Source organism: Lonchura striata, chromosome 7 (genome assembly GCF_050655825.1).
Source record: "Lonchura striata isolate lonStrDom1 chromosome 7, ASM5065582v1, whole genome shotgun sequence".
Classification (NCBI taxonomy): domain Eukaryota; kingdom Metazoa; phylum Chordata; class Aves; order Passeriformes; family Estrildidae; genus Lonchura; species Lonchura striata.
In genome coordinates, this window is record NC_140709.1 from 11,065,939 (window position 1) to 11,093,938 (window position 28,000).

The 28,000-nt window shown below is 44.0% G+C and overlaps 1 protein-coding gene across 13 annotated transcripts in view; it reads left to right on the top strand.

The window, feature by feature from the left end:
• Positions 1 to 28,000, top strand: part of SEMA5B (semaphorin 5B) — a 269,934-nt gene that overhangs the window by 35,305 nt on the left and 206,629 nt on the right. For 3 of the 13 annotated variants that reach the window (XM_085584191.1, XM_085584193.1, XM_085584188.1), the window contains exon 2: positions 27,848 to 27,984. The exons of 9 other annotated variants lie outside the window; for them this stretch is intronic. The gene's annotated coding sequence lies outside the window, so the exon portion shown is untranslated. Of the gene's footprint in view, positions 27,985 to 28,000 lie in introns of all 13 variants that reach the window. One more of the 13 variants, XM_085584189.1, reaches the window with a different exon arrangement.

The following is a 28,000-nucleotide window of genomic DNA, read 5'->3' on the forward strand; positions in this document are numbered from 1 at the left end:
ATGGATGGCCTAGAGAGGAGGAGCTGCCAGGGTAGGATGGGAAGCAGAGAACCTGGTGTATAAAAGGGCTGCGTGTGTATGGAGGGCAAAAAGCTTGAGATAAGTGGTACAAAACCCCTCTGTGAGTACTCAGGGATTGCCTGATCCTGCCCATCATTAGAGGGAGAAGCTCCGTGGGAGAGCAGATGTCTTCTCCAGAACCAGTCACTGGAGTTTGGAAAGGATCTCAGGGAAATCCGCTTTATACTCAAAAGCACATGTTTTCTGAAATTCTTTCTGACTGTGCATGTTCAGCACTAGCAATAATTTAGGCCCCAATCCAATACCCACAGAAGTAATGGGTGTCTTTCCGTTAACTTCTTTTTAATAGACCAGGCCCATAAAGAGAAGACAAGCATATTTTTAAGAGCCTGCTAATCTGTGGAGCATGTGTTACTTTGAGTGAAATCCCCCATCACACTGTGAATGGAACATTTCCAAAAAAAAAAAAAAAAAGGAAATAAAGAAAAAAGAGTAAATATCCATTTGTGGAAGCTAAGAAACTGCAATGGCTGAAAAAGGAAAGGTCAGCTGCATTCCAGGCTGAAAACTGACGATCTTCATAGTTATGAATGTGCTTTTTCCATCTGTGGGAATTGTGAAGATGCCTCAATACTAATTTTAAAGGGAAGAAATCAACAAGAAATCCATCCAAACAAAACCCAAACCTCCTCACTTAATCTCAAAATAAATGCATGGTTTTGTAACTTTATTTCATATTGTTTCCATAATTCTATTGTGTATTTATTTTTCTTTTTAAAGCAGAACAGCCTCTGAGTGTCTAGTCTGATTTTCTGTAAAACTTCAGAACATGGAATTTCATGTGCTAATTCTGGCATTTAATCCAATAATATATGACTGTTAGAACATACCTATGCTAGGGAGAAATTAAAACTTTTACATCTAAGAAATTGACAGTCTATGGCATCCCGTGCTGAAGGAGTAGGTAAAGAGTAAAATGTCTGCTTTTTCCAGTTTGCTTGTCTAATTTCACCTTCTAGTGCTTTGATGTGCCAGATTAAAGAACTGCCTAGGACCAGATACTGTGCAGGTACTTACAGACTGTGATCAAATTTTCTCTTAACCTGCTCTTTGATAAGCTAACATGATTGAATTCTCTAAATCTCCCACAGAAAAATGTTTTCCAGACCATAAGTCATTCTTGGCCATTTGTTTGATACTGTTGCACCAGTGTAAAATTGGAGGTGTCCAGTGGAGAATCAAACTCTGTGCTTTATTTATTTTGTAGAGTCTCCTGTTCTTTGAAAAATACTAGGCTTTAAATACCTTCCAAAATGTGTCCAGCTCTTTATTTTTGCCAAGAAAAACTGACAGTTATCTAAAGCATTTTCCCTTGTGTAAATTCACAATTTTAAGTATTTGCACACTGGCAAATGTTTCAGAGAGGCAGTTATGGTGAAGTAATAGTCACTGAGCCTCTGGGGTGCTTGAAAAGCTCTGAAATAACCAGGAAATATTATGGTTGGACCAGTGTGGTATGAAAGCCACTATGATGTTTTTATCAACTAGGTAAGTGAATCATCTGTCTTGATGATCCTGTTGCTGATGAAATCAGTAGGGAGTCCTCCTCAGAATCCCATGGAAGGAAGAGAGTATCCAACCAGTGTCATCTCCTTGGAGGCTGTACCTTCTCAGTCCAGCCATTTCCATTCTGTGACAACTGTGCTTCTTGGGAAGTCCAAGCATGTCACAGACACATTCTCCTTTCTTTCAGGATTTTTCATAGAGGTGCACAGAGGAAATAAAAAGAAAGCAGTTTCTATTTCTGCTCCTTGTTTTCCCATGTGGAATGTGTTTGGAGAATGTTTACCTGGGGTGATTGCTTGATTGGATTCTGGTGAGAATTGTTTGAGCCTGATGGCCAATCCAACCCACCTGGGGCTGGACTCTTGCGAAAGAGGGTCACAAGTTGTGAGTTAGATACGGTAGTTAGAAAAAGTAGGTAGGTAGTATTAGTATTTCCTTTAAATAGAAATAGTATACTAATGTATTATAGTACAGTTATAATAAAGAAATCATTCAGACTTCTGAAGTCAGACATCATAATTTATTCCCACCAGGTTCACCTGCATTTACAATACAAACTCTAAAGTATTACTGTGCTGTAAGTAAGTACTGACTTTTTGCTGAGATCTGGCTGCAGATTTTGCTGGCCCAGACAGAAAGAGGTCCCTTGATGTTTGATCAGTGTTCCAGTAAAGAAGGAAAGTTGCCTCTTGGTTGCAGTAGTACAGGATCAAAACTGACAGCCATCAAAACCATCAGAGTTTAGAAGTTCTCCTTTGTGTCATTCAGTAGACATAGCACTCTAAAGCCCTATTTCTCCTGGTGTCTGCCTCTGACAGCAGGCAGCTGCAGATGCTCAGGGCAGAACCTATGCAGCATGACTGTACCAGTGTATAGAGAATTCATCCCTAGAAAGCCCTCCTTGCATCCAGGGGTGATGTCTTCTTTAGTGCTCCTACCTTAACCCTTTTTTAAATTTTATTGTTTGAGCTAATCTTCACCAGAAGACAAATATACAGGATTTATCTATTTCCTAGCTCATGCCAGTGTTAGATTTAGGAATACAGGTTTCTTCAACCCACCTGTAGAGATGGTGGTTAAAGTTTTAAGCCCTTTTTGTCTAAACTGTGTCATTTGGTGTATGTCTTGGAAGTTTATGTCTTCTGGATGAGGAGATGGATTGAGGGATTAAGGGATTAAGGTTTAGCCAAAGAAACGTAATATGTGTCCTCACGTATATATTTAAAGGTGGAAAGTAGGTTCTGAAAGGAAACTCAGATCCCTTATCTCACTTTAAAGGCAAAAGCACAGTGTACAAAATTTTGCTTTTTATTTCCTGGCTGTACAAAGAAATAATTCATGTGATGTTGGGGAAGTTATACCTAGTTGATAACCAAGTAAATGACAGCAAAAGCTAGCAGTGAACCTCCTTCTCCTACACAGACGCTGTAGTTAAAAAACTTCCTGGGACTACAAGCAGCCAGTAAGACCTGAATGTGTTAGGGTGTTCAGGATTTTAAAACTTATATACCAAAAGCATAAGGAGTTTGGTCAAGGCTTTAAGATAAATTATAATCATCTGTGCTCAAACAAGTTTAAATTCTTCCCCTGTAGGCTGGAAACTGCAATGCATAACAAATACACGAACGTTGTCAATATCCAGCTACTACAATTAGTACAACTGTAGCTGAAGTTGCATTGATCCTGAATGAAGAATTCCTTTTTATGGCTGGCAGAGGCAGCTTGCCTGCAAGATCCACTGAGGTTGGCACATTAAGCACTCTTCAGCCTAAATGCATGAACTTCAGCCTCTTTTGCTCTGCTTAGGTCTGCTTATATTTCAGATAAACCACCAGCAGTTTGATGTTTATAGTGGAATGCAATCTGAAAATCAATGTTCCCTTGTCTGCTTTCGCTACTGTGCTCCGTTGCTCTTTGTGGTGTTATGTTATTAAAATTACATCAGGTGTGTGGCTGTATTGTTTGATTTGGTAGTTGAAACACAGATAACACTTGGATTATTGGGTCAGACGTATTTATTATCTGTTCAGAGAGGCTGGATATCTGATGTGAATTTCTGGAAGTGTCTGAGTCAATTTTGCAAGACGAGGACAGCTTTCCCATCATTGGCTGCTGTGTGCAGACAATCCTCTGGCTGCCGCTTACCTTTCCTTTATCGCCTGCTCCGCTGGAGCGTAATGAGCGTGTATATTGGAAATTGCTCGTTGTCTGTGTGGTGGAGGCAAAAACCTGTAGATGGAATTCAGCATCCACTGATTTCCTGGCAGAGGAAGAAGGGAATGGATGTTTCTTGAACCTTTGTACATGCTGTGGGGGGCTGGCCCTTGGCTTTGAGCTCAGACACTTCTGTCTGCACTTACTGAGGGTCAAGGGAGTGGCATGTGTTGATACACGAGAATGGCTCCAGTGAGCAGGACAGTCATGAGCACTGAGCAACTGAGTGTGTTACAATGACGTCCTGTGTCACCTGTCTCACTGTTACCTTTCTGCCGTGTCCACGCTGCACTCACTCAATGTCTGTGGATGCAGCCTATCTCTCGCTGGGTGTGTGCCTTGGGCTGGGTGGAGCAGCACCTCCCTCTGTCAGGAGGAGATGGTTTGCCATGGAGCACAGCTCACGTCAGGCAGGGCAGCATTTCTCAGAAATGCCCAGGTGAGCCCAGGAGGTGCTTGTTTAGCAATGCAGAGCCAGGTGACGACACCAAGATGATGCTTTTTCGGGTTAATTAGTCTTCCTTGGAAGCAGGTTGCTTCAGCTTGGCAGTGTGGTTACATTGCTCCCAGGTGCCAAACAGAAAGTGATTATGTTTTTTTTCAATGCCCAGCGTAGCTTGTTCAGAGCTGTCTTGGGTGTCTGCCCAGCAGTGCACTCCCGACACCTACTCTTGGAGATGGAGGCAAGTTTAAACGTCTTTGCATGGTGAAGAGAAGGGAATCATCCAAACCAGCTTCACAGTGTGTGGCTAGACTTTTGCAAATGAGTCACAGACAGGATGAACCATTTGGCCTCACTTTGGAAGCTGAGTAATGGAGAAGTACATGTGTGCCTGGTGGCCCAGTTTATAGGAGCCAACACCTGAAGAATCCCCAGCCCCTTCCCTCTCTTCAGTCCTCAGTTCACAGGCAGAACCCTGCAGGTTCAGAGAGACTTCAAATGATTGAATCCCTTACAAACTCACCTTTCCCTCCCCAAGAGCCAGCTCCCTGCTCAGCTTTAGGAAGATGCAGAGTTGTCTTACACCTCAACTTCTTCACTCAGGTGCCTGGAGAGGGGAGGAATAGTGCCTTCCAAGTGAGGAGGTGTACTTGGCCAGCAACTGCTGAACTTCCCTATCAGGAGCTGACACTTACAGACATAAAACATTGAACCCAGGTTCACCTGAAGTCTTAAAAATACTTTACAAAGCTGTATGCACATTACTCACTAAAACAGATTGCACCTGGCCAGCCCTTGCAGCTGTACATCAAAGGGGTGTACAGAGAGGAGAGAGGGAGAAAGGGAGCTGGGGAGAGATTTCTCATTAGATTGTTATCTAGGAGATGATGCTTGGCTCAGCAAGCTGTTGCTCCCAAGGTTATAGTTGAGGGTTTATTTTTTTTGCTGCCACTGTAAACGGCTTCTGGCTCCTGAGTCTAACTTGTCAGATCTTCTCCCTAAGATCAGGTATAGTCTTTGTCATACACTTATTTGGCTATTCTCTGGCAAGATCCAGTTTGCAGGGCAGCTCTTTTTGTCTCAATTAGCTCAGCAGGAGGGACCTACTTTCTTATGGGTCATGTTTGTAGAGAGCTGTCAATATCAGCTGGGGTCAATCCATGCTTCACAGTCCTGTCCAGCTGGAACTTTGAGGTCTCTCACATGCTTCCTTCAAGATTTTGTTTCCTTCTTAGTCAATTCCACCCTTGGGCCTGCATACAAATTTTTAATGATTCTTTCCTTCTCTGCTAGCTCAGTTTAGTTCTCAAAAGTAGTCTGGTAAAAACAACAAGCTCTTGGTATCTTGTAGTGTTACCACTTGCCTCTGGGCAGCTGCAGCTCTGACTGTCCCTGGGAACTCTCTGTGTTGAAGGAGAAGCTCAGGCTGCCATATTCCTGTCTGCAGGTGCTTGTGGTACTAAAAAAGAGAGGCCCACACATGTCTAGGAGAGCCCAGATGTTGCTCTCCCTCAGGAGAGGGAATAACTGGTACTATCAGACCAGTGCCTATTAGTGTGCCATACACCACAATGGATATTTCTATAAGCAGCATTGCCTGAATTCATTTTGATCTACCTTCGTTCTGGATTAAGCTTTTTCAGAGTCCCAGTTTTCTTTTTATGAATCCAAATTTCCAAAGCAAAGGGAAACCTGGAGTGGAAGATACTGCAGATGTCAGAGATTCAGGTTATAAAATTATAGGATAACTTATTTTTCTCAGTACGTGGTTCAGCAGCAGCTAGGCATCCAGGTATTTAATTTTAAACTATTAACACATAACATGGATTTGCAGCTCTATTTTCAGTGCAAATATCTTATAAAATATTGAAATTTAACACAGCTCTATATTCCTTGTTACAGGACAGTTAAACCTATAACGGCAGTTTCTTTCTTTATCAAATCCTGTAGAATCCTATTAGCTGTTGAGCTATAAAATCCAATTGGCCTTTTTCCCGTAAGATCAGCTGAGAAGATGTGATATAAATTCAAAATATTGGCACAGACTTTAGCCTAGGGCAAACACTGTTCTCTGCAAGGATATAGGGCCTTCACCATACTTACACTAATATTTGTGACATACCCTTTACCCTCAGTTTGAGACTTTGCTTTCCCAATCAACAAGCCTGTCAGCTTGAGACTTATTTGATGAAGCGGTTGAAGCATCCTGCTGTGAAAGTAAGCACAGCATTCAAGGGTCATTTGAAGTCCAGCTGACCAAGTCCTTTCTTTAAGACCACTTGAAGAGGGAAGGGAAATTGGAAAAAACTCTCTGAAGAGAAACAGAAAATTGCACCAAAGGAGCAATTTGAATGAGAATATTATGTAGCTGCCCAAAGTGGTAGAAAAAGATGACCACACAGGGTTAATTGCATCTGCAAAGTGTTTTCACAGTTAAAGAAAGAAGAAAAACGTTAAATCCTACACTTTTTCTTGTTTGCCAAGTCCATTAATAAGCTTCCTAAACTGGCATGTAGCTCTGTGAACTCTTTCAGGCCATAATCATGTTACAGGTGTGGTCAGGGTGGCACACAAGACGCTTGCATTTCCCATGGAAGAGGGAAGAACCTGTGCTGTAGCCACCACACTGAACAGGGGTTCAGGAGTGGTTCTGGCACAGCTGGAACCAGTAAACGTGGCTGGGGCTGGGTCTAAACCAGCAGAGCACTCAAAGAGCTCTGTGGCTGCAGCCCCCATGTCCCTCAGATCCAGAAAGATTTCCTTTCACAAAGGATTTCCTTGTAAAGGACATCTCTAGAGACTGAGCATGTAATGAGATCTGGGGAGCTGGTGCAGATCGAGCAGAGCTTTTCAGCTTTGTCTCTGAGCTGGCCATGCAGGATTCATGCTGACTGACAGTAGTGAGGTGTCTTTATGATTTTCATTTTGCTGTTGTTGTTTTCTATTACCTGGGATATTCCAACTTCTTGTTACTTTGGATAGCAGTATGCAGAGGGTATATGATATTTTTCACATATCTAGAACATAGGAATTTAACACACACCTTATAATTGGCATTCATTATACCAATAAAAGCAGCAATTAACCTGCTAACCTTGTCTGAGGTTGACAAAACAAGGAATAAAAGTTGTTGCCCGGCAAAGTCGGATCATTTACTTTCTCTCAGAAATAGGAAAGTTTTAAAAGCAATTCACTTGAGATCACAAGAAGAACTAACCATCAAGGGGCTTGAACCAAGGAACTTGTAAACACATTGATGGCTTTATTGATAAAAGTCTTCTCTTTCCATTACATTAAGGTATAGATAAAATATGTAAAAAGAAGCTTACATTGTGAAGCTTCTTGCTTTGTGAGTTTAGTAGCATAAACAAGCACCTCTGCTTCATGCTGCAGGTGAGGTTTGGGTTGTACACACCCAGTAGGAAGCAACTTGAGGGTCAGAGATGATTCTTGTGTGAGATTGCTACTTCTTTGGCAGGATGTGAGTCAGCAACAGGTCTTGTCTAAAAGACATGACTGGAAGGGGTGAGTCGGGCCATTTTCAGTTACCAGCAGGACAGAAAACCCCACCTCTCAGCAGTGTGTAATCAGAGTCTCGGGCACGTTGTGCCCTTGCCAGATCTTGTATAGGAAATGATATTTGAACAGGTCTGGTCCTAAGGAAAGACTCTTTAAATGTGTTGGCAGATCATGACATGGATGAGAGAGTTGTTCCTGATGAATTGGTCAGGCATGGTGTCACTAGTCCCCCCAAAAAAGATATAAAGTTTCTGACATTTGAAATCATTAATTATTCTTTAGCATTTTTCAAAAGTGAAGACGTCCTTGTTCCATTTTGCATAGTTATTTCTTGGCAGATAGAATAAGAATTCATGTAAGATTTTCTTCTCTGTACTGTTTAACAGCAAGTGTGTATTAAGCAGTAGCCACAGTGATCTCTAGTTCCAATCCTTCTTCAATTCATCCTCTTTTTCATACATGAGGCCTGAATTAATTTAGTGTAGAATTGTGGCCATAGTGTATAAGACACCATTATATCCTTCCAAGGAAAGTACTGTAGAAATTCAAGATCAGTATTTTAAAACACCCTCCAGGTCTGGACTCCTGCCTTAAACTCTATCTGAAAATAAGCAGAAGTGCCAGACACTGCCTGTTTTGCCCTGCCGCTGGCCCCCTGCCTTCAGAGCAAATTAGGAACAAATGTGGAACTCACAGGCCTGCTTAAGCGCTCCAGCAAGTTTAAAAGCAAATATGATGATAAAAAATCAACAATCTTTTCATTGAGTTTTAACTCTCTCTGACTCATTATTAATGATGGAGATGTATTATGTAAAATAGAAATGTAATATATTTTCATTTCTTCATGATATCTCTTTATAGTTAGTAAAGGAGTAATGGGGTAATTGAGGGGAACTATTCATATATTGTTGGAGGAGATGAACGAACTTTTTCCTCACTTATATCTCCTCCTGTGAGAGAAAACACATTCCTTCTCTGATGATGTTGTGACTTTTGTCACGCTCCGCTTCTGAGAGTGTTTGTTAATTGGCACCTCTCAGATGAGCCTGTCTGTCAAAATCACATGTAGCACCTGGATGCATAGTGTAACAAAATACTCCCAGTATTTGAAAGGAATCCAGATTTAATATCATATTCTATAAATAAAGACTCCTTGTTGATATGAGATTGATGTGATATGCCTTTAATCATAAAAATGAAAAGTCGTCTGTGCATTTTGTTTCTAATGTTGAAGCTTTCAGATACCAGATCAAGACAGAACTTAGACCCACAAATAAGTGCCACTGAAATTGATGACCCCTAGTCATATGCTGAATTTTAAGTAAATACTTCTTAAATGCTTAAAAGCGAGGTCCCACTTTTCTTAAAATTAATTAGATTTCATTTTTAGACTTTAATGGTGCTCTAATTTCTGTGGATTTGGAAATGTCCCTAAAAACGGGGATAGACTATATAGTTTCCACAATACTGCTTTGGCCACTGTCCTGCAGCCACATCCAAAGAGTGAAAGCTATTTTCATAGGAACAGAGATTTCCTGGATGCTATACAAATCTATAATCCCACTTCTTCACTTGTAGCAAGCTAAACTTACATCCAAGAACTGATGATCGTGCAACCAAGTTCATGGAAAAAAATTATTGGCATTGGAGGAATGGCTCTCCATTAGCATGTTGCATTTCCCAAGTGAATTACATTGTCTGTTCTCATGTCCTGTGTTCCATATTAGCAACTTTGAAGGTTGCAGGTATGCTTGAACCTCTTCTTTAGTGATAATGACAGAAATATTTAAACACTGAGAATCTTAGCTAAAGCTGTGGGGTCAGTGAAAAGGTCCTTACTGACTGGTTTTGATAATACCCTTGTTTTCTGTCCAGATCATACACTGAAGTAGGAACTGAGTTTATGAGAAAGTGTCCAGCACTTCATGTTGAATACAGGTGTGAGTTTGGAGTCCTTTCCCTGGGAGGTGGAGATCTGTGGATATTGCAAAGAGAAGTGCTTGTGTGTACAATGCAGGAAGGCTGGAGAAGCATGTGGCTGAGCATAAAAATGAAGGATAAAGTGCTTTCCTTGCGCTGATGAGAGCGAACACACAGACAGAGAAATGCACACAGACAGAATGAGCCCTTTCATGCGGGGAGTGATGATTTACTGATGTGCTGACTGCATACCAAGTGTAGCTGTGACAGGAGCAAGGCTCTGCCCCGCGGGATACTGGGAGCAGACACCCAAACACCTCAAGTCCTGTTTTCTTCCTTACACCAATATTGTTCCACTGACTGCATGAATTTACTGCCCTTCAATACCAATATGAGTGTTATGATTTAAGCCCCTTCTCATCTTCTCTTCCCTCCATTTCCAAGCTGGTGTAAAAGGCATAGTTTGCATGGCTGTCAGTATAATGTGCTTTGCTTAGGTGTGGTGGCCCAGATATGGGCCTATTTCCTTTAGTACTGATGATCACTTACGTTGCTGTAGACACCACTGGGTCCCATTCTGCTGGTTATTGCAGTGACTATGAGGAAGAGGCAATCCCTTTGCCAGATCAAGGGCCTGAATCTGATTTCACATCCTCTGTGACAGGTTAAATGGGTTGAAGTCAATGGAGTCTTGCAGGGTAAGAGGAGAGCGGAGCATCCAGAGTGATGGATCTACCTACTTAAGGAGTTTTTATGGCTCCCAGAGCTGTGATGTTTGAATGCCTCACAAACTTAAAGACCACTCCTGTGAGAGATGGAAGCACTGTCATCTCTGCCTAACAGCTGGGGAACTGAGATACAGTGAGATGAAATACCTTGGCCAAGGTCACTGTGGAAATCTGTGACAGAGCAAGGTCTGCCAAATTAAACCTTGCCAGGTTTCAAGCCGGTATGTGGATGACTGGGCCAGCTTTCCTCATAGCATGAGGCAAATGGGCTGTTCCTGCCTTCTGTCCCCCTCTGCCCCTTCTTCTCTTTCTTGAGTTGTGATGGTGGGAGCTGCCTACCTGCAGGCCACTGAAAAGGATCAGGCAAAGCCCAGCCTCTGAGATGCTCTCCCCAGCACAGGTTAGCTGAGGTCCCCTGAGGTACAGGCAGAGGATGGATTCCTACTTCCCAGGAGTGTGGGAATCTGGGGTCAGCACACCAGCAGTCTGCTCATTACCAGGGTCTGAACTGTAGCACCTTCCCCTCTCACATTTCTGTTATTTAGGGTGACTAATCATAATAACAAATTGATTAAGGTTAACTGGATAAAGTCATCTAAGTCATATTTACTGCTAAACTAACTGCCCAGGGAGGTGAATTAATGATCTTTACAGAAACCTTTTATGGTTATTTGGCCACAAGGTGCGATCTGGTTTGATCTTTTATGCAACATAAATCAGTTTAATGGTTAAATCTGTGCAGCTAGCTGTTGAATTTAAATGAGGGCTTTTTAAATGAAGTATGATGCTTTTTCACACACAGAGGGACATTGAGCAGGTGTATATTGCAATTAAATGGGAAAACTTACAATTAGATAATGTTAAGTTTGTGACACTGGCTGACAGAAGCCCAGAGATTCATGGTGAAGGTCCATGATCAATCATTAATCCCTGCCACTGCAGAAGTAAAATTGCAAATGGTTTCAGCTGAGGTCAAAGCAGTGTGGGAGAGTGATGCGGGTCCTGTAGCGGATGCCTGATAGCAGCCATTCATTTCAATAGCCTTGGGTTCAAATACTCTGTTGAGTTACAGATGGAAATTATTTGTTCTTCTGAGATAGCTCTCAGCCTTCTAATATTTATGCTGTTTTGGTTAACACCCAGGAAGGTCTGGCAGAAGCCAGGGATCTGTTACAATAGGCAGCTACAAACATGTCCTGGGAGATGGCTTCAGATGGTTGCAGATTTTCCAGGACTGGAAAATGCTAAAAAGGCATTGGTAGCTTTCCCATCCTTCCTGCACTTTAACACTGCTCCTAAATTGCCTGATGTAGTCACAGCCTGTCCTCCCTCATTTAGACAGCAGCGACGTCTCTCCCAGGGTCTTGCTGTTTAAATAATGAATGCACTTTGAGAGGCAGAGGCTGACAGACCTGTGCCAGTGCACCCCAGGTCAACAACCCAGATCTCAAAATGAAACCAGAGCTTCTGGTCTGCAGAGCACTGCCTGATGGGTCTCCCACGAGTCCTGTCTTCACCCAAGGATGGAAAAAGGGATCAACTATTAGAAAGGACAGCTTAGCCATGAGCTACTTCCCAGGGGATTTGCTGGACTTGAGAACAGTCTGTTAGACACACCTGTTTGCTCAGGTGTTTCCTAAAGAAAGGGAGGAGTGTTTGGGGTGTTGATTGAGCACTGGGAAAAAGCTGCTTGTATTTGGGAAGGCATGGAGAGGAGTGAATGCTTCCTGTTTGACTTCTGTTCTGAGTGCTCCTATGTTAATATTTTACTGGAGATATTAAAGAATAGGAAAACAGCTGAGATGGGTGGATGTAGGTGAAAGGATTCATAAATGCTCAGAGAGGGATTGGTTCAGGCAGAATAAGACACTTCTTTCCCACCCAAGTCAAAATGGTTAATGGGCCATGGTCCTCCTAATCTTGTCTCCTTGTTGAGCAGATGGCAATTCCTTAGTTTTTCCTGTAGAGCTCAGTCTCATTAAGAGATTTGGCCAGGTCTTCCTGCACATTTACACTCCCTGGTGTGACCAGGACAGGCAGCACAGCCGTGTGCCCACAATATTGAGCTGGGACTTGATCATCCAGTTACAGCCTTAATTCTTGTGTGTCCCCCATCCATGTCCCATCATGGAAAACAGATCTAGTAATGCAGAGTTCTATGTAAATACTGCTTTTAAGTATGAGGATGAAAACGGCCGTGTAAGAGTTAAGCCTACTTCTCATAGCTGTGCCTTAAGTTTACTGCTTGAAGTAAGCAGTTTCCATAAAAGATCTACATGGGTCAGAGTGCATTGTGGGCACTTATTGGGTTACAGGTTTTCAGAACTGCCAGCCAGTTTGTTTTGTTCCTCTCTAGTGGTTCACCTGTGCTGAAGTTCTCTCCCAGTAAAGTTTTAACACTTACAGTAATTATTTACATCTTCAAAATGAGTTGCAAGAGTTGTTAACAAAGAAATCAGTTTTGCCTTTTGATTTTCAACTCACTTTCTTAAAAACCCTATCTGAGTACTGTAATAAATGCTGTTCATAGAACAAGGAAAGGAAAATTCCATGGATTTCTTTTTGTCTTAATTTCCTGGTCAAAGTTGTGATTGACAAAGTTTTAATTCAGTTTTTTCTTTATTAACTGTCTTGAAACACAAAACAACAAGAAAAATAAATTAGCTACATTCCCTCCAGCCTGCTTTTGCTGTGAATTTGCAGTATTGAAAATTGGAGCTGTTTGGATTCTAATGCTTTTACTTTTAGTTCATTACCTTTTTGTGTAGAACAAAATAAAAAGAATGTCACAAAAATTTGTGATTTTTTTTTTGAGCCTTAAAAACAGAATGCAGAGGTTCAGGATAGTGCCTGAAACTGCTTCAGACATTTTGTATTGCATTAAAGTGCAAGTTGGTGCATTAAATCTCCCACCACTTTGGTGAGGTAAGTAAATATTATGATCCTATTTAACATATGCCTCAAGCCACATAAAAAACCAACTAGAGACTTGGCGTCTTTGGAAGTAAATCATTAAAACTGCAGCTCATTAAGTGAAGACTGAATTCAGTACAAAGAGAGGATGTTAGGACTGGACTTGGACAGGATCATCGACCCATCTCCTATCCACCAAACTGTGATATAATGACATAGTGACATGTGAAAAACTGTACTGATGATTCTGATGGCGTTTCAGATGTTCACCATTAAGATTGTTTCCCTGTTTTTACATCAAAGCTCATCATTTCTGCTGTGCTTGGCCTTGTATAAAGGGTCATAACCAGCCTTATGGCATAACCAGGCTTATGCTCAGCGGGGGTTCTTGCCTGGAGCCCTGGTACTGTATGAAGCTGGGATCTCAAACCAAAGTTTGAAAACTTGCTTGGCTTCAAGTTCAGTCTAAATCATTGGGAGCATAGGATTTCCACCAAAGTGCATAAGGAGGCTTGAATGCATGCAGAATTTTTTTGAAGCAGGAAGCAGGGCTGTTGTGGCAAGCTTGGAAAGTAGTTTTGTTTGGAAACAACCTCTTTTCTGTAGAAAGGCAGTCTGAGGCTGGGTGGAGAATGTCAGATGCCAATTGCTTTGTTTCTTTCCCACTTCACTGAGAAATTGGCTTATTTATTTTATTAACAGGACTTTCAGGATTCTGAAAATGAACATTATGATTGCCCTGTGCCAAGCCTGCACTGGTCTATCAGTCACTTTTATGTATATTTCAAGATGGAAATTAAATCAGAAATCATAGAAATTTTGTTTTATTTCCAGACTATTAAAGTTGGCTTGTTCGTGTCATTTTGATATGAAGTTTACATTTGAGAAATGTAGCAGATAACTGTCAGCAGAGAGTGAATAGTGGTCATCTGAAATATCCTGCCCTGACAAAAATTACTCAGGGATGCATAGGTCAGTCTCTGCTCTGATTATATGACTTGATTTTCTTAATTTGATGTTTCAAGACTGATTTTAAAAATATGGTTGGCCCATTCAGCTGCAGAAGAGATGTAGTCACGCATCAGCATAGCCTCAAAATGTAGGAAGATCAAATGCATCTTTCTTATTTCTGTCCCACCTCTCAAGGAGGAAACCAAGAGGAAAAGGATTGTGTGGGCGCTCTCTTAAAACACTTGCAGAGTGTCAGCAGTTACCTGTTTCACCTGCAGTTACCGCTTCACCTGCACAACCTGCAGTTGTGCTTTCAGGTTTGCCCTGGCAGAGTTGTTCAGTTAGAAATAAAAAATAGTGTTGGAGCCTGACTGTGGAACTCAAAGAGCTAGTTACTAAGCATTCAGCATTGCTCCCAATTAAAAGGGCTATAAAACACAAAGCAGATGTTCAGAGGGGATGCAGGCACTCTGAGAAGCAAAGCAAGCGAAGGTAAATCAGCTCTGCTTGCTCAAATGTCCACATCTCCATAACTCTGCCAGATATGCTACAGAGAGGGAATGGGGAAGTGATCCAAACATTTCAGGAGCTGGAAGCAGCTTGCAGCTGGGGGAAAGGAAGTCTCTGGCTGTAGCACATCTTCATTAATTTTCAAATAACTTTGCCCACTTGACATTGCTGCTCCAAGTGCTGTTTTCAGTCCCACCTGGCTGTGCTGTAACTCTCATTTTCTGCTTGTGCTGCAGGACAAGTGGCACTGCCACTTTCCCTACTTTGCCCTTGAAAAGTGAAGACACTCCATTAGAGGCAGAAAGGCCTGTGTAAGAGCACTAGTACAGGACTTGGAGGATTCTGGTTTAATTCTTGCCTTTGCCACAGACTGCTTGTGTGATCCCAAACAAGTCAGTTAATGTCCATGTCCTTTCAGTACTGCAGTTGTAGGGATAATCCTTCCCCAGCCTTTTCCTTCCTTGTCTTGCATATGAGCTGCTCGGGGCAATTGTGGTCTCAGCTTCTTTTGCCTAATGCAGTAATGGGACAGTAGGGCTCTATGGGTTGCAGGAAAAATAGAACAAAATTCCAGGCCAGCCTGAGCTGATTCAGGCCTTGGACAGATGGAATCAGAGGGTGGAGAGCTGGTGCTTGCCAGATTTCTGAGAACTGTGCCCCATGGGTGTCTGCAGGAATGCCTCTGTGGGGAGAATTCTCACAGTTGTGCAGAATGTCTCTGTGTTGTGCTGGACATGAGGACTCTGTGACACTGCAATGCCACGTCAGCCACAAGGGATAATGAGGTGCTCTGCTGATAGGAGAAACTATGTGTGTGTTGGGCAAATTCCTGTGGGTCCAGATTCCAGAAAAGTTTCTAGGCAATAAAATTCTACTTGCAGTTTCATTTCCCAGGCCTGTGACTTGCTTTACTTACCTGAGGTTCACAGCACATCTGTTAAGGTTCAGTGGACCCTAGAGGCTAAAATGAGATTTGTAATTCTCTAGGACAGACACCATTTGAGTCCAGTCTCACGCTGGAAACAACACCAAGAGACTGAGTTCTTACAATGACTAGTCACTTCTAAGCTGGAACCTGAAATATTTTGCCACAAGTCCCAGTGGCTGCATTTTAAATGCCCTCATGGTGCTAGGTCAGTCTTACATGTTGTACCTGTTACAACATTGTGGGGTTGTCAGTAACTCACTGGTGAACCCTCCTGAAACAGAAGAGAGCTTCGGGGCAGCTGCTCCCCTAGACAAAGCAGAGCACAGAGGGTAGGAGAAAACAAACAACAGCAGAGAGAGATGGCTACTGGCCAGGTTTGATGATACAATTTTTAGGAAATTGTGAGGGTATAGAGAAGACTTCTGTTTTCCCTGACGTGTTAATGATTTTTGTGGCTCCAAAGCATTTGAGTGGAGAGGCAGCATGAGAACCGCTATTCAGTTCTGCAGGAATAAATGAAAACCTTGTGATGCTGTGGGACAGCCCCAGCCCTCCTTTGCAGAGGAATCTGAGTAACAAACCAGAAGTGGCCCAAGCACGTGTAGTGAGCCTGCAGACCCAGACCTGCTGAAAAGCTCTTGAGCACGTTTTGAGTAAACTCAGAAGGGTTTGTGCGTTTGATTTGCATCTGGCATTACTTCTGTCACAGACTTGATTGGCAATGTCCCTGCAGTGACTGGGGCCCGAGCAGAGTGATTTGCAAGGGAAGTTGCTATGTTAAATAAAAGTTACATCAGGAATATTTTACCCCCAGCTGCACACAAAGATGCTGCTATAATGCTGTCAAGACACTGTGCTGACTTCAGAAACCGCCCATGTGAAGTTCAAGTATCTTGTTTTTCTCCCCAGGCTTCACAGAGGGGCTTGGAGCTGCAGCTCCTCTGCTGCCTGTCCTCCCCTCGCAGGCAGCTGCAGCACGGGAGGCACGGGCATGCAATCCGTGCAGCAAGGAGCCCTGCACCTCCCAGCACCAGTCATCCCCCACGCAGAGCTGTGCGGTTTGTAAGGGGAATTACCCCCTCTCTCCACACTTCTGGCTGCCTGGGTGCAAGTCAGCTCCAGCCCGGAGGCTGCAACTGGAGCCTTGGCATGGCACAGAGCTAAGTGCCTCTTGTTAACAAACTCCCCTTTGATGCTCTTTGAAATACAGTTCTGTGGCTCCTGGTCTGCATCCAGAGAGCCCAGAGTGTGGGTAGATGTGGTATGAGCACGCACACCTGACCTGCGAGCGCGATCAGCAGCGTGCCAGAACAAAGGCCTTGCGGGTCTGACACCGGGCTTGCTGGATGTTGACATCTGGCTGCCAGTCCCACAAAGGACTGGGAGTGTGAGCTGGGAGTGTGAGCAAAGAGTGTGAACTGGGAGTGTGAGTTGGGAATGTGAGCCGGGAGCATGAGCTGGGAGTGTGAACCAGGAGTATGAGCTGGGAGCATGAGCTGGGAGTGTGAAGTGGGAGTGTGAGCTGTGAGTGTGAGCTGCAGCGTGAGCTGGGAATGTGAGCTGGGAGCATGAGCTGGGATTGTGAGCCGGGAGTGTGAGCTGGGAATGTGAGCTGAGAGTATGAGCCGGGAGTGTGAACTGTGAGTGTGAGCTAGGAGTGTGAACTGTGAGTGTGAGCTGTGAGTGTGAGCTGCAACGTGAGCTGGGAGTGTGAGCCGGGAGTGTGAACTGTGAGTGTGAGCTGGGAATGTGAGCCGGGAGCATGAGCTGGGAGTGTGAGCCGGGAGTGTGAGCTGGGAGCGCAGCTGCCCTGTGCAGGAGTGGCTGAGCCTGGAGCAGTTTACAGCAGGCCCTTGTGCTGTTCCCTTCCTTGGGCCCCTTGGACTGTTTGCGTGCTCATGACCCCCAGACCCTCTCCAGTGGGACTGCAAGCTATAACATTTCAAATGAGAGAAGGATGGCGGGGGGATAAAGAGGAGCAAGGGAAAGGCACCTAATACGATTTCAGAGAGCCCTCTGGCAGTCTGTCCGTGGGAGGCTGCCATGTATAATAAGGAAACGATTTGTCTGGGAATGATTCAGCATGTAAAATTCTCCCTCCCTGACCTCTTTCTAAGTCCCCAGCATGGGATTGCAGGAGGTTTCCAGCAGAGGAGAGCTGATAAGGTGCAATAGTTTTCATATGCTTGGAAGAGAGGTCAGAGTGTCCATGCTGAGGCAGCATTCTCACTGCCATGTGGGGCTGCGTGGAGCCCACATTTCACCTCTACTCCATGGAATGAGGTGGATTTTGTCTTGCTTAGAGACACATTAACCATCAGGGAACCCTCCTTCCCAGCCAGCCGTTGGGGTTGTCCTTCCCACAGCCTCTCCCTCTGCCCGGGGGACCATGGTGAACAAAAACCCCACCAGCAGCTGCAGAGCTCCTTCCCTGCTGATTTTCACAAGGCTGCCTCCACACTCTGAGCTGGCCCACTGGTATTTCACTGAAGTTTCCTTCCCTTTTGTGGGTGAACACAAGGAGAGCTAGAGGCTGGAGCAGCTGCCCTGGGGGATCCTGGTACTGAGGGCTGGTTTTCAGGAGGGGAAGTTCCCTGTGAATTTTATGGACCTTGCTCTAGATGTGAGGGTTGATACATTCTTGCTTCTCAGGTGCTCTGAGAATTCCTTCTGTCCTGCACTGTAAGCCTGACTTGAACAAATGATTACAAGACTACTGTTTCTTGGCATTTGGATTGTATAAATTGTCAGGCTCTCCCATCAAGTGTGGGAGGAGAAGAGGAGAGAAAGCAAGAAAGTAAACTCAGCCACCCTGAGTTTGCAAATGCTTACTTTTAATGTAGTAGCTACCTGTGTGTGCTTCTCTGTACCCTAATATGCATCCTGACATTTGCAACCTTCTTTCATTGAAATCTTTATTTTCTCTTGGGGTGGGATCTTCTTTTGCTGCTTGCTTTCTGCAGTAAGTTGTACTAATTAAAAAAAGATATAGAGTGTGAACAAATCAAAATGGGCAGCCTGAGGGGGCTGCAAGTCCCTGCCTGCTGCCACTGTCATGTGGGGAAGGAGCAGCTGTGCTTCTGAGTAGTTCCCTTCCAGAGCAGTGCAGCTGTGTCCAGACCTGGCTTTGCTCCTTTCCTTTTCATTAGCTGAATATAGAGATGGCCAAGATTCCTGACTCTACAAGTTCTGGGCAGTCCAAATTCTCCCAGTGGCTGAAGGCCATGACACACATAGAAATGCCTTGGGGAGCTGGAGGGGGAGCTGATCTCGTTCAGAGACGGGAGAAGAGACAAGATCTGCAAAGGTGTGACCATTCCACTGTGGAACGAGGCTGGACTGGGCATGCAAAGGGGTTTCAGGGTGAGAAATGAGTGATGATCAGCTCACTTCACGTGCACTGACTTATGCTTATACCTGCTGCACTGCCAGCAGCATAACCGCTCAGCCTGGGGGCTGCGTTTGAATAGTTCTGAGTGTGCAGCTCAGACACTGCCTGAATTCCCAGGGCTTAGTGAATTCACAGGGTACAAAGCCAAGCTGGATGAGGCACCCAGTGTTGGCCCACAGCGAGCCTGATGCTCAGCAGTGAGAGAGATGTCAGAAGTTTAAACCAGGGCTTATGGATTCACCTTCTGAATGCTTGGCTCTCTGGGTCCATCAGAGATACCAGTATGGGCTGCAAGTGAGATAACTCTTTTCTCTGTTATTAGGTGATATCTATTAGCAGACACCTCAATTTCTGTTCTGTTCCTGGTGGGGACATTCTGGCCAGCAGCAGTTTCCAATCTGGCAAGCACAGAAAAAATATTACAGGAAGAGAGAGAAGTCCAGATCCACGGAGGAAATATTTTTATTCTCTTTTTCTTGCTGGTTTGAAAATAGCCCCCAAGCAGGATATGTCAGCCAGGAACTGAATTGTTTCAAGTTCCCTCTTCACATGTATCAGCTAGTAACAAGTCCACTCTGGACTGCTGTCTCTTTTCTGATTTTGGTGGGAATTTTAGGAAAATTAGGCTGGATTTGGATTCCTGCTTGAGCTGTGCATCTGCTGTGTCTGCCACTGTAAAAAATTGGCTGCTTTGTGGGGTGTGTGCATGCAATAAATGGTTCTTTGTGAATGTCTTCTCCTAGCTCCTAATATCCAGGGACTGGTGCTGAAATAGGTAGCATTTTGCAACAGCTTTTGCCTCTCCCTGTCTACAGTTTGCCATCACAAAGCTGGATAGACATGTTACCAGTATAAATGCCCAGTCCCAGCTCTGTGTTTTTCGCTTTCTCCTCATAGCTGCCAGTACAAATGTATTGCAGTCTGTTACAGCCAGGAGCAGAGGAAAACCAGGGAGCGTGGAAGAGATTTGGTGACTGTTGTCAGTGATCATCTTCCTTGCTCTGCTGTTCACTTTTGCTGTGTAGAACAAATCACGTAACCTTTCTGTGCCTCAGTTCCTTCCTGTATAATGAGGACAAATATTAATTTGTCTCCTAGTGACAGAGGTGCGTTCATACTCACAAAGTACTTTGGTAATCACAAGTATTCTGTCAGTGCCATGTATTGTTATCCAACCATCTGCATGATCAGTGATCCTGACCTCTGGCCACAGGGAACTGGTGTGTGGTACTGCGTGACCAGCTTCCTGCTGTGCCCAGGTGCTGAGCGTGTGACAGCCAAGAAACAGTGGGTCTGGTTGTGGCACCTGGGTCTGTGCTGCTGCTTTTCAGCCTGGTGCATTGGTAGCCATAGAGCTGCCGTGCCAAGGACAGCTCCATGGGGAGAAAAGAGGATGTACAGATCCCTCTTTCTCTTCCCATCACCCAACCCCAACCTCTTGTCATCACTTGCTCTGTGAGCCCCTGTGAATTCTCTGGTGTTCAGCCATGGCTTGTGATGGGATGGTCAGCAAACCCATCTGCTCAGGCTCTGTAATCCTGCACCCTGGTGTGGTGGGGGGCTTGCTCATTGGTAATTAACAATGTGTACTTCATTAGCACTTTCACCATGACTTTTCTGAGCAGTCTGTAAGTGTCACACCAATGCTTTCTTCATTACCTTTTCCCACTTCATTGTTGAATTTATTCTTTCAGACCTCTTCCCAGAGGAGCTACTGCTCACTCACTGATATATAGGGATTTCTTAAAGCCTGGCTTTTTCTGGTTTTCATACCTGGGATATTGTTTCCTATCTTGCCCTGCCTTCCCTAGACATTTAACACTTTGCATTTCTTTTACAGTCCCTGTCTGATATTTTCTCTCTGCATTTTGTGATCCCAGTCTTCCTTTTTACCTTTCTTAGTCTCACTTTTTTATACAGGAAAATGGAGTTTTGAGCATTCTTAAATCATCCTGTAAAGTTCTGCAGAGCACAAATTCCCAGCAGCAGCATCCTAGGTGCTAGTTAAAAATTTTTCCCAAAAGCCTTTCATTCCTCTCTTTAAATATAGGTTTTGGTCCTTTCTGTAGAACATAGTGGTAGTGCTATAGAAGCTCTTGGTTGCATTTATGTTGAGAAGCCCAGGACTCTTCCACATGGACATCTGTGAAATCACAAGGGAAATACTTTAATTCTCCTAAGAGCCTTACAGAAGGTAATCTTCACAAGAACCCCAGCAACTGGGGTCTTGCACAGGTGGGAAAGCTGGCAAACAGATGCTTAAGCGGGGTCACAGGAGGAAATCAAAAGCAGAACTGGGACTGGGATTTTTGCACTGCTGCATCCAGACATGCTGTTGGAATGTCTTCAACAGGTTTTCTGCAGCTTCAGTGCATGCACACCATCTACCATCTACCAAATGCAATGGAAACTGCCACCAGGCATGGACAGCTGACATATTTTGAGCAGTAGGTCTAAGGTGCAGGTTTGGGAGAAGCATGGATTTGTGATGACACATGGTACTTATTATGACATGTAATATGTAAGATACAGTTTGTGAAATGTCCCTTAGCTGACTAAAAAAAATATCAATTACTTGCATCCAAGATTCCTGCTTGAAAGGATTTCTGGCTACAAATGGCCAAACAGCATAAAAGTTAATTGCTGTAATGTAGCAAGCCATTTGCCCTCACACCCCATTGTTGATCTAAAGAGTAGTGGCTTTGCACAGGGTGGGGAATCTGTATGGGTCATTTTTAGCACTGACTTGTCAGGCTGTGTGCAAACTTATCTCGATGGGTTTTCCTGGGCTTTGCATCTCTGGCAACACCCCCACAGTGCAGCAGCAAACGAGGGCTGGCTCTGCCCTTGGCTGCAGGCAGCGAGGTCTGCTCCCTCCCCAGCATGGCTCTTCTCCCTTCTCTGCTGCTCAGGGTATGTTGGTGGTACCTCGAGTGCTGCAGTGCTCTGGATGAACAGGCATTCCTTCTTGTTCCAAATGAGATCTGGGACTTGGGCTAGTCTGCTTTAGGTCACCTTGGCTGTATCTGATTGTTACTGCAGTGTTGCTCTGACCTATCTGTGCACCAGTGGTCCCAAACTGCTGGTTTGTACACAAGAAGCTGGGATGCTGTTGCTTGCTGAATATTGTGTTTTGAATCTTGCTGCAGAGTGAGCAAACCAGAGTATAGATTATCAGATCAGATGGCATATGGATTATTGCTTTTTAGTCATAAATAAAACAAAGCAGAAAAACTGAGATGTGATGCAGTACATGAAAACCCAGCCAGTCTGGATGTTTGGCCTTTGCAGCTCAGGCCAGTACCTGCAGAACATAAAGGGTTAGTTATTCTCGCAGTAGCATGATTAGGTGCTATGAGCACTAATGATCCAAAAAGCTCAGTTTTAGCTTACGTGAGAAATGTATCCAACTTTTTCATGCCTGTTAACTTTGCAGACAGCAGAGTTCCAACAGGAGCCAGAGATCCAGGCAACTACATGAAAACTTACTGGAAATGCACGTAGTGTCTGACTAGACCTGTGGTCCGTGGTGGGGAGTTAGACAAGGTGAGACTGTAAAAGGCTGTAATTGTACACAGGAGATGGCTGTGATTGCTTTGAATGTGGAGCCATTGTCAGGAACACACAGGGAAAAGCACTGCCTATTTGAGCACTCTTATCTCAAACTTCTGGTTAAGTGAAGTCAGGAAATGATTGGGGGGTGCTGTTGTTGTCTGTGCATTTTCACCCCTGGGATTTGAAGAAATTTGGGATTTTGTGCTGCCTTTGGTATGGCTGTGCTACCCTGTGCCAAGTTTCATTAATCAGCAGACAGGGGTTACATGAAGGGTATTGTGTCTACCCGATGGGAATTCAAGGACCACAAGGAGAGGTTTCAGTAACGTTTGTTTAAAGGCACTTCAAGGTTTTAAAATTATTTTTGGCTTCTGAAACATAACTGCCATCCTTTAACTATTATCAATGGCATTAGAGCTTCACATAATAACAGCATGCTGGGATCCATGAGAGTGTCAGACTGGCTTGCTGTTATATGAAAAATGTCACATCTTGCAGCATCTCAACTCTTGGTTTTTGTCTGGTTTTTAGCACTTTGGAATTTGATGCAGTCATATTATCAAAGGGGAAAATGTCTCAAATTAGAGCCTGCTTTAAACAGATGCTTTGCAGTCTTAGATAAGTACAATTTGTAGACATTACTCAGAGAAATTTAAATGTTGAAGGCAGCTACACTTGCCAAATTGCTGGGATCCACCTAAACTACTGAATTTTTACTCCAGATTCCCATTACCCTGTGAGGAGATCTCTTTCTTCTGAGGCATTCCCCTCGATTTGTTGTTATTCCTGATACTGGTGTCTTCTGTGCTGAACAGCAGCATTATCCCCTTGTCTTTGAGTCACTTACACATCACTGTTCCCAGTTGTGTGATGGTGTTGCACTTCATACATCTCTCTGTGTGGACAGAAAGCCTTAATTATGGCACGTTAAATGGAACAATATGTAGAGCCTGGGCTAAACTCTGGGATATTTTTAGTCTTTGTTGGGCTTGTCATGGCCTGTGCTGTATTTCTCTGGGAAACAGTTGCTGAGTAGCTTGTCCCACATAACTCCAGGCTCTTGGAAAACCAGTTTCCTGCCAGGCTTGAGACTTCTGGGATGGCTGTTTTTCCAGTGGGAATGTGCCCATTTTAGCATATAAGACCTCATACTTTATTAGTGTTCTGATGAGTGTTTGGGGTGGAAAGGCAATCTCAGAATTAGTGTTGTATTTGGGGGAGTAAACACCCAAGGTCATGCCCTTAAACCATGGCTAGGTTATGTGTAACCAACATGTGCATCCCCAAGCTCCTTTTGCAGAGCAATTGGATCGCTGGATCACTGCTGCTAATGGTATCTGATGCACAATACTACCCTGGAAAGGGACAAGAAGCACTCCTGTGACTGGCAAATGAAAATGCTATAGCTGGGTGGAGGACAGGGAGCCAAATCAATGCCTCCCTGGAGAAGCAGTCACCTTAGTGCCATGGTGGCTGACTGGGCTGGGCTGTCAGCTCAGGCAGCGTTCAGCTCCACATGCCAGGCTGTGTGGGGAGAAAACCATGTCCTGGCTGGGGGTGTGGGACAGAGTCTGTCATGAGCGGATGTCAGGAGATTTGGAAGAGTGATGTTGTAATGCCAGGGTGGGATTACAGAGGACATTGAAGAGCTGGGGTAATGGGGTGACTGAGCAGGGAAGCCAACCTGACCTGGATCCTATGGCAGCATGAGCATTGCTGCTTCCAAAATAGCTTGTGTGAAATGCTAGGGTACAAAATGAGGGTGCATGAACCTGGGGCAGAGAAGTGGCTCCAGTGTCTCTCAGGGCCCCTGTTTCACAGCAGAATAGGCAGAAGGGCAGATCAGCCTGGGCTGTCTCCAGCTCTGTGCAAAACCTCCCCTTTAGCTCAGACCTGAGGCTGATGGTCGAGCAGTGAGATCTCTAAGCTGTTGTGCTTAAGTGCAGACACATGTTCTGCTCTGCCCATTGCCTCAAGCAGTGGAAACCTCTAGCAAATGGTTGAGGCAGCCATCTGGGGATGGTGATATCTTAAACTGCTGTAACATGATTTGCTAGGGCTCTTCTGGTACTTGAATCTATGGTATTTTCACCTTTGCAATCTCCTCTTTCTTACCCTGAGCACTAATAGCTTTTTTTTTTTTTCCTTCTTTTTTTCTTTTTTTTTTACATTTTGGTGTAATGAGAATTTTGTGTAACAACGTGGCTCCAGGAACTGCAGCTTTATGAAGAAGAGAAAGTTATGAGGGATCGTATAAAATCATGCTCTATTATATTGCATAAAAATTAAATAGCACCATACTTCAGAGTCAGAGAAGAACTTTTATTAGCTGAGAAAACACACATGAAATTTGAGTTTTACATGCAACAGCACACAGGGTGGGTAGCAGGACTGAGAGCAGAACAGACCTCTTCCATGTTTTAATACAGGGAAGGGGAAGAGAGTAAAGCTGAAGATCCTGAACATGGAATTCTTCCTCTGCTGGGCAAGAAATTACATTAAGAATAAGAGCAATTAATTTTCTTCAGTATTTGCACTTGTTTAGCAAAAGCAGACTTTTATATATTCTACTTCAAAACTAATTGTCCAGTTTTAAAACTTCTAAGAATCTAAGGAATGAATTTAAGACAGAGTTTTTTGAAGAAGACACTGCTAGTCCCAAATTGAACCAAGACTTAGATTAATCACAGTCTTCTGTGCAATAGAAGGCATTTGGGAATCCATCTAGTTCATGGGAAAGTGATCTTGGAAGAGCAACAAATAAATAATGTGACCTTTTGACTCTTTTAGCCCCAGAGCTGTGGTAAGCTTGCAGGCAGGCACTTGGTTCCAGACAGGAATTTTCATTGCTGCAGTGAAGTAAATCACCATGAGGAGGAGGCCTCTTTGGCCCTGTCTGCATGGAGATATTTTCAGAGCTCTAATTCTCTGTGGGTGCCCCCTCCATCAGTGACAATGTAAATGAAAGCTGAATGGTAGACCTGCTCAGGAAGCCTGAAATACTGGCATCTTAAACCACCCTAGTTAAGGCAATACCAGAAATGCCAGCTTTATCTCTGCTGTGGTCTGCAGTGGGTTTTGGCTAAATCCCATTGGTATGAGTTGGATTTATCCCCAGGGCAGATTTAGTGAGGGAACAAAGAGTACTGTAGTGCCCTTCAATAGCATCATCTTGATGTGGCACTTGTAGGACAGTTCAGCTTGCCATTCATGTGTACATATCTTTAGCAGTTCAAAGAGGCTGAATTAATGATAGGAAATAAAATAACTTTTGGAAAAACCGTTAGTTTTCATGATTATTAATTCAATGATCCTTAGAAACAAATGGTTTCTAAACCTTATGTTTGGGAAAGGTAATTTCTCTGAAATTAATGTGGCTGAATTTTGTTTGTTTGTTTTGCTCCTGTAGCCAGGCAAAACTGTGTCTTGCTCAGCCTCAGCTGACATTTCAGCCTTTCATGGAGGTATATCCTCTCCAGAGCTTGTGTTCATGAAATTTGTGAGGACTTACTTTTCCTGGGAGCCTCTACTGTTCTCTGCTCTGGATAAAAGCTGGTCCATGAGTTCTCAAGTTAGTAGGAAGAGAAAGTCATACTGCACGTTTGCTCTCATTTCCTTAGGAACCAGGAACAGCACTCATTTTTGTGTAACTATAGAAACCAGTGCTTTCAAGAGATGACCAGCCAGTGCAAGATTTGGAATAAAATTGAGCATTGACAATGATGGTTTCTCCTGATGGGTCATCATGCACAAGGGAATAAAAAGCCTGATTACTACTGAGACTGCTTGAGGAGACAGTCCAACCAGGCTGGATGTTGTTTTGCTCTGCTTGATTGCCATGAGGGCTCAGCGTGACACACCTGGGTTGTCATGTGAGGAGAGTAAAAGGGGTTTGTGCTCTGTGCAGTCATTGCCATGTTGTCCAAGGAAAATATGGGGAATACAGCTTTTCTCAGCATTGCAGCTCCTGTTGAAGAACCTTCTGCACCAACGGGCACTTTCAGTTACTCACTGATGCAGCTACATGCACAGACACCTGTAGCGAATGCTCCGGGGCTGTGTGGGCTCTGTCCCTGCCCTCAGTACAAGACTAGCCATGTAAATGTGCTGAGATCCCTTAAATGAGTCCTTTCCCTCTCATGTTTGCAAAACTGATGCTCTCATCACTGTCATCCCTGAAAGTCTATTATGGAACAGTTCCTAGGACTCACCTTCTGAGTAGTAGAAACCCCTGGAAAAGTACCACAGCCTCTGCTGCTGTAAAAAACACCTTTCCTTCCTCAGCCCATGTGCTCAATCTGAACCTGTGGAATGCTGAAGAAACAACAGCTATAAACTCACTTCTCTGAAATGCTTTCCTCTTTTCATCTTCTCCTGTTTGCTCTTTTCTTGTGCTTCTCTTCTTTTGGTGATGATAAAGACCCCCCATATTCATTCTGTGGTTTTCCTCTCTCTCAGGCAGCCAGTGAAAAGTACAAATGGCATTTGATGTAAATCACAGTAAGATTCTGCTAGGTTCCCCCTGCCTCCCTTTCCATGCTCTAGGCATCAGTATAATAAAGGAGAAAGCAATGGTTGTTACTTAATTTACATTCTTTAAGGCAGATGCCTTTGACCTGTGAGGGATGGGAAAAGACTGGTGGATGTGGCAATGTGTGATTGTCTTAAGTCTGGACTGAGGCTGATCTTCACGGATTTAGGCAAAGACAGGAACATGCCCCCTGCCTTCCTTCTGCACATCATCCTCACCTGCCATACCCTCCCTTGTCGCCTCTCTGTGGACAGTGATTCATGGGCTCCCCAAGAACACGGCAGCTGCTGCTGATTCCGGTTCCAGGAATGGTGATGACAACTGCAGCGCTGCTCCCCCACCAGCTGAGACAGCTCCTGTAACTGGCCAGAGCAATCACGGAATGAAAGGAGACATCCTATGGCTGAGAAATGTGCCAGGGATTTTCTTGTGCTACACACACAAAAAAAAAAATCAAATTAGAAGAGCTGGGTTGGCCTGACCTGTCCCTGTGCACAGGGCAGTAGAGTCTAATCCCCCACTGTGTTGTCCAGAATATTTCCTCTTACACTGGCTCATTTCCCCATGATAGAGTGAAGGGAAGCAACAAGCTTGGTTCTGCCCCTTGTTTTCCCTATAGGGTGGCTGCACACAGCCTGATGCTTAATGTTTCTTGCAGTGAAGTGGATACAGCTTTTCTCTGGCAAGACTGAGGGAACTGGAACTGCCTGTGCCACAATTTGTTCCTTGGATTCTGCTCACTGGGAAAGCTGGTGCCAGCCTTTATCAGAGCACATGATGTCTTACAATCAAGATGTAAGTGATTGCACTA